At 35.1% G+C, this 7,142-nt stretch overlaps 1 pseudogene; it reads left to right on the top strand.

The window, feature by feature from the left end:
• Nucleotides 1-7,142, top strand: part of LOC110291806 — a 95,492-nt pseudogene that overhangs the window by 11,750 nt on the left and 76,600 nt on the right.

The raw sequence follows: 7,142 nt of genomic DNA on the forward strand, positions 1-7,142 counted from the left end.
CTTCCTTCCTTCCTTCCTTCCTTCCTTCCTTCCTTCCTTCCTTCCTTCCTTCCTTCCTTCCTTTTTCCCATCTGCCTTCATCTTCATTATAAATTTTATTGCACTTCCTTTATGGTATGTGATTCCTCTCTTCCCCAATTCCTTCTTGTTTTCACTCTCTGTATGTGGAGGATAAGTGTGCATAGTCTGCTGTATTTTTGTTGTTTTTTAATCTTTAATAAATGTGTTTGTGTATTTCTTGCTATATTCTTTCTGTCTGCATTCCTGTATATTTCACCTTTATTTTTGAAATGCGTATCTCTGTTTAAGTCTATCTATCTATCTATCTATCTATCTATCTATCTATCTATCTATCTATCACTCTCTGTGTGTTTGTTTCTCTGTATGTGTGCATTTCGTTCTCTAATACTTCATATGAGTTTGTATGATGATTCTCTGAGTGTCATTCTGTTTCCCTGTCTCTATCACTCTTTCTGTTTCTCTCTGTCTCAGTCGTCCTCTTCTTGTAAGTTAGGGTGGGTAGAAGTTTGAGTATCTGCTTGAATGGATTTTTGCCACCTAGCGTAATTCTTAAGAACTCTATGGGACAATTCTTGGTTTTGATCATGAATCAAAAAGAAAGCACAATTAATGATTATCTCCAATTAGAGGTCATATTCATTTTAGTCATTTAGACATTGTTAAGTATTTCAACAAAATGTTCTATTTATATGATTATATCAAATGGAGCCATAACTCTGCATGCAATAATTATGTTGTGGATCTTCTTTCCAGTATATGGCCTATATTCAAGGTTAGATACATCGACATGCTCTCCACAGACTGGCTATCTCTGAATGAATGCCAGTGGTTGTGTGTACTCCTAGGCACCCTCAAAGCCTCTCTGTTTTTTGTCTATTTTTCATACTGTTGCCAAAGTGCTCATATATTTCAAATATTCTTTATCAAGTCATCATAATCACTGTGAGTATATGTTTCTTTGGGTGCTAAGTTATGTGCTCATATCAAATTAAATATTCCACTGACAGACGGCAGAGACCTAAGTGTGTCATTTTTAATAATATTGGTTTTAGCATTTATGGCCGAATGCATTTTCTTATTTTATGGTGAACCAACAGACCAAGGATCCCTCAGAGAGGAAAGGCAAGTACCTCAGGGTTTTCTTCTGAAATTCGTCCTGATGGCTCAAACCTGTGGTCAGAAGACATGCCATTAATACTGGTCCTAATAATTTCCCTGCTAGAACCCTGGAAATTGTATGTAAAGAAAATCACTAGAATCTTCAAGACACTCCTGTCAGATTATTTGTGATGGTTGGCTCTTTTTGGCTCTCAGAACAGTGAAGATTACCAACTGTGGTTCTGCCCTGGCCATGAGGAAGCTTCAAGAGCACTTCAAGGTACATAAGAGGGAAATCTAAGAAAGGAATAGTTGAATTTAGTGGTCTAATCCTGAAATCTCAATATTTTTATTATTTGGTCTTAAATATAAATACACATAAAAACAAAATAACTAAACAGTATTTCACTTGTCAAATTTATAGTTATTAACTTTATCATAGCCTTCAGGCACATGATAACATGTTATTATGAAATAGTCTGCAGAATGACAAAAAAAGAAAACAAAACAAAGCAAAAGACAAAAACTTTGTGTTTTCCACCTGAGAAGCATAACTCTCCTAAAAAGGGAAACAATACAGGATTCTGTATATTTTTTCTGCAGAAAATAACTGAAAAAAAATTTGGTGATCATGACACAAAATCCTACTAGCAAAAGGAAATTTTCATTGATGCCCAACACTCATGTGATACCTCAAAGGCATCCATAATTCCAGTTTCAGGGGATCCAATTTCCTGGTCTGACCTGCTCTGGTATCAATCTCAGTATGGTACCCAGACATACATCAGAGCAAAACGGTTACAAACAGAAACAATTCTAAAATTAAAATGAAAACACATTCAAAGAACATTTTAGTGTCTTTAAGGAAACTGTAGTCACAAGATTTTTTTTGTGTGTGTGTGTGTGTGTGAATATTTCTCATAAGCAGTAAAAGATTTGGCAACTTTAAAAAGTATTCTATTTGTTTTGTGTTGTCTCTTATTATATTCAATGCAATATGAATTTTTATTATACCAATCATAAAAATGGTGGACATGTTATTAAATGAGCATACATAAAGTCTTTCTGTTTGTTTGTTTGTTTTGATTTTGATTTTAGTAGAGCTTTAAAATCTTGGCTTTTACTGTGGTACAAATTCAAAATAAAAACAATTTTTAGACATTGGAATACATTGTAATAAGGCTGTACTTCAATGTCCCTCACATCACCAAAGGATTTTACCTCCATAGTAGCTAAGCTAAGAGTTCACAGTTTTGCTGTGCCAAGGAATGAATTGTAGGAACGACTATTTGGATTCATATTTCCTGCCATGGTCAAAGCTATTTGACTTGAGTGACTGTCATCATTCTCAGCCCACACAGAACAGGTTTCATTCATTTAAGAAATGGTGTATGTATTAAGATGGCCTATACATGAAGTATTTGATCGGCTGTTTTAATGAACATTGGTTCTGCTTGTAGGGTGGCAAAGACATTAGGTGAGGGTAAGATTCTTATTCATTGGCTGTGATGAGCCAGAATGTAGAGAAAAACATTTTTTCTTTGGCTAGTAGGATTTTGTGTCATGATCACCAATTTTTTTTCCATTTATTTTCTTCAGAAAAATTATACAGAGTCTTGAATTGTTTTCCTTTTTAGGAGAGTTATTTTTAAAAGTATTCATTTCAGAAAAAGAGTAACTTATAAGGTCCTCTTTCTCAAAATTGATACAATCATTATAAATATCAGGCAAGACATTCAGTCTCACTCTTTGCTGTTCTCTTACAAGCCACCTCCCAAATTAATTGTCTACATTTTTTGGGGGGTGTATAAATAATTTTCAAATATGTAAGCTTTCTGAAAACTTTAATATTTTGTAAAAGCATCAAATAATGCATTGGGAAACATTTAAATTGATTAATATAAAGCTATATAAATAAAGGTTCTTATGATGTAAAAAATCTTATTAATATCAAGAATAAAACAGGAAGGTCTTAATACTGTCAAAGTAGAACTCAGCAAAAGTCTGCCATACAAAGTGCTCCAATCGGCAGGTCTAAATAAAGTGAAAAATTGAAATTATTCTCCTTGATTTTAGAGTTCTTACCTTACTCAATTTCCCCCTATCGTAATACCCCGTAAGTCTCCTAATGCTTTAGGGGTACAGTCTACATTGTCCAGAAGAAGAATGAGATATAAAATAGTACAGTGCATGCTAAATTCCATTGCAAGGGTTGTTCACACTCTTTATGATTAGTTTCAATTCATATTCTTATTTTCTTCTTTTAGGCTATGAGTATTTACATGATATTATAATTACCAACCTTCAAAATACCTTCAGTAGATCGAACTCAAGATTTTTCACAGCTTTTCCTGCCTTGCCTGGGTTGTTTGTGAAAGAACTAAACTCAGATGCATGAGGCAATTCATCTTAAAGCCTGCAGACTCAGCTACAAGCCAGCAGCAAAGTGAGTCCTCCACCTTTCTTCAAGTACCAACTCCGTTCCTATATCAATTTGGCATAAAATATCAATACATGTTGTCATTTTCTTTCTTGGTGGAGGGGGCACCATAGAAAACAAACCCAAAACACAACACGCCCCAGGTTCAGCTTGAGATCTCTACATTCTGGTATCAGGACTAAGCTTGATTATAGGGAGAACATTCGATTTGTTCCAGAAAGATAGTCAACATAAGCTGGTATGCAAAGATATTATATACACACAAGTGTGTGTGTACACATCTTTTGTCCCATTAGAATATGATTTCATGTATTTTCATGAATAAAGCAGAAAAGGACCTAAGAATTAGATTTAAACTATTGTATTGCAAGACACACAGAAAAGTTATATGCATGGAACTTAAGATAATCTGTTTCAGACTGAAGAAGTAACCTCAGTCTCCAAATCTCATTTTATTTAGACTCTAATCTCACTTCCATTCACACAAAGAGCATATTTTCCTGGCTTCTACACATGCATCTGGATTTGGAATGGACCTAGTACTTATGTTTGGTGGCTTTTGAAATTGTTTTAGGGATTTTTTTTTCAAAAATAGCTTAATTTGAGCATTTTCCCCATTATGCCTATTCACCTCTTTATTGCATTTAAGTTATTGTTTTTCTAAAAAAATCATCGTGCATGTGAGATATATATATATATATATATATATATATATATATATACTTGAATACATGCCGATAGGAACACATACATACACACACGAAAACTCATACATCTTATTCACGCTCTATCATATTATCATATTACTTGAGTATATCAGGCCATACTATTTTGGTTTAGAGAAATAGGCACTATGTTCTACACTGAGAAAGACTGGTTAATTTATATTTTGTTGTATGATCCATTTGTTTACTTTTAATACGTTTGTTTTAAGTAGCATGCATAGGATTTCATTATGGTCCATGTTTGTAAAGTCTTAGAGGAGAAAAATAAACTTTGATCTCAGCTTTGAACTTATACTACTGGAACCAGGGTCCAGAGTTTGACAAAATCATCATGTGTACCCAGTCATACAGGGGAGACACAGCTGATGAGAAAAATTTCACAATGGTCCTTTGAAAAGCTTAAGAAGAAAACTAAGAATGGGAAGAGCTTCATTATGACATTTGAAGACAATAGAAAACTGATTGATGTGAATAAAAGTGAGGGTGGCTATGAAATATGATATGACTGGCGAAGCAACTGCCTGGATGTAGTTTAGGGAACTTATTCAACTAGATATCAATTATCTTATGATGCAGTGTAACTTAGATGGCATCATCCTGTGAGAATTCCCACTGGGTCATGTCCTAGAGAACACTAGATCATGTCTTAGAGACATCTCTAAGATTAATAACAATGTAGAGTGTATGGAAGAAGAATATATAGAAATTACAGGATGCCTAACCAATTACACAAGGATGTTATACAATTGAAATTTGCTTTTTAAAAAAGAGTTGTGTAAATTACACTATTTCAGGTAATGATCTCATCTCCTTTTTAGATGTGGAGGAAAGACATCATAAGAAACAAGTGACTGTTTTGACATCCTGCTTCCACAGGGGCTCTGTGCCCCACCAGGACCAAGAATGCCCTGCCCCGATATTTAATACAGGAAAACTCTTTGGCAAAGATCTGGGTTCGATTTGTCATGAGGGAAAACGGCCCACAATAATTTTGGTAGGTCTCATGTGGTTCATTTCTGGCTCTCCTAAGAAAAATCCGGTAAAACAATTAGTGTTGACTGATCTTTTATGGTTAACAGTAGGGTGGGATGTGTACATGAAAAGATTGATGCACAAACCCAGTTTGAGGTCCTCCTTGACCTTGCCAGCCCTTACACTGCACCTGTGCACACCATTTGTCTCCTTCTCACAAGCACATAGGGTTCTGTGCTGCATGAGTGGTAACAGGTATTTCCATTTCTTCTTCTCAGGACATTCTATCCCTCATAGAGGAAAAAGGCCCCAAGACTGAGGGCATGTTCCTGATATCTCCAAATGTGAAATCATGCAAAATCCTAAAGGACAAATTTGAATGTGGGGAAGAGGTGGATGTAAGAAAGTACTCAGTGCATGAAATCGCGTGGATCTTAAAGGTAGGGAAATTCCTTGCACCGTCTACTCTCAGGATTCCTCTGAATTTATGTGAGTAGTTTCCTTCATCATGCATTCCCTTGAATGATAGTACATACATGTGAGAGAAATTTGGTAAGCTCAAAGGTTCTTCTGCTATTCACAACATAAGGAGTACCAACACAAACAAAAATTAAGTCAGAATGAGCAGTAATGTAACTAAGTAACTTTTATTTGATTTTTTCATGGCCATGCGTAGGGTCACTTCACACATGCATTTGAATGTCACCTGGTAAGTGTGCATAGTCATATGTATTTGACTACCAGTGTTCTTTATTCTCTGTCTCTCTCTCCTTTTTTCTGAGAGGCAGATTTCTCCTCCTCAGTATAGAAGATGTGACTTCTTCAGGGATCTCTGTGCTACTCATACCAAGTAGGATCTCATGATCAGCTTGTCTCTATCTCACTAAATATTAGTACCCATGTGCAGGTCCTCAGGGATGTAAAACAGTTATTCTTAATTGCTCTGCCATACCTGCAGCACCATCAAATGATACTCTTTAATTTATTATTAATATTAATATTCAATTACATCATTTCACTCCTTCCCTTCCCTTGCTCCATGTTTGTTTCCCTTCAATCTCCCAATTCTGCTAAAAATCCATGGCCCATTTTCATTTACTGTTTTTATTGTATCGATAAAAATGAGTCTATAAGTGTGTTCAAACAACCAGATAAGCCCATTATCCTTTGTAGTATATGGACTATTTCTTAGCTAACCAACTGCTATTGGCTTAAAATTAGGGGGCTCCCTTAAAGAAACACTAATTTTCTCACTCTTTTTCGTATTTATGTGCATATAGTTCTTCATCTACAATTTTTCTCACTCTTCTAACCAATGTTTGGAGCCTAAGGTTCAGGATTTAGTAGGTAACATGAATGCAGTGGGTCTTGGAGGCCCAGGATATTTTGTTCTCTGTACTTTGAATAGCTGCAGTGTTCTATAATAGTCTTCATCTATTGCCAAGAGAACCTTTTTGATGTATTGGAATGGGCTACATTATCTATAGATATTAACATAAATATTTAGAACAGAATTGGGAATCATGCTTGTTTAGTGAAACGGTGATAGGACCTTCTCTAAGAGCCATGACTTCATGTGATCCCATGCTTCCAATAGTAGACATGATCTTCTGCACCTCAGAAATTAGATAATAACTTAATATGGTCATCTTTTTTGTTGTTACCATAATTGTGTATTTCTGTCATTTAAAAGTAGTATTTGATCAGAGGTATTGATCTCTTAGGTATGCTAGTTTTCTCAGTTGTCTACTAGAGGTACGTTGACTAAGTCGTTATTTTTCTTTTTTTTATTATTTTTTTTAATATATTTTATTACGTATTTCCTCAATTACATTTCCAATGCTATCCCAAAAGTCCCCCATACCCTCCCCCCTCTCCCCCATTTC

Source organism: Mus caroli, chromosome 3, assembly GCF_900094665.2.
Source record: "Mus caroli chromosome 3, CAROLI_EIJ_v1.1, whole genome shotgun sequence".
Classification (NCBI taxonomy): domain Eukaryota; kingdom Metazoa; phylum Chordata; class Mammalia; order Rodentia; family Muridae; genus Mus; species Mus caroli.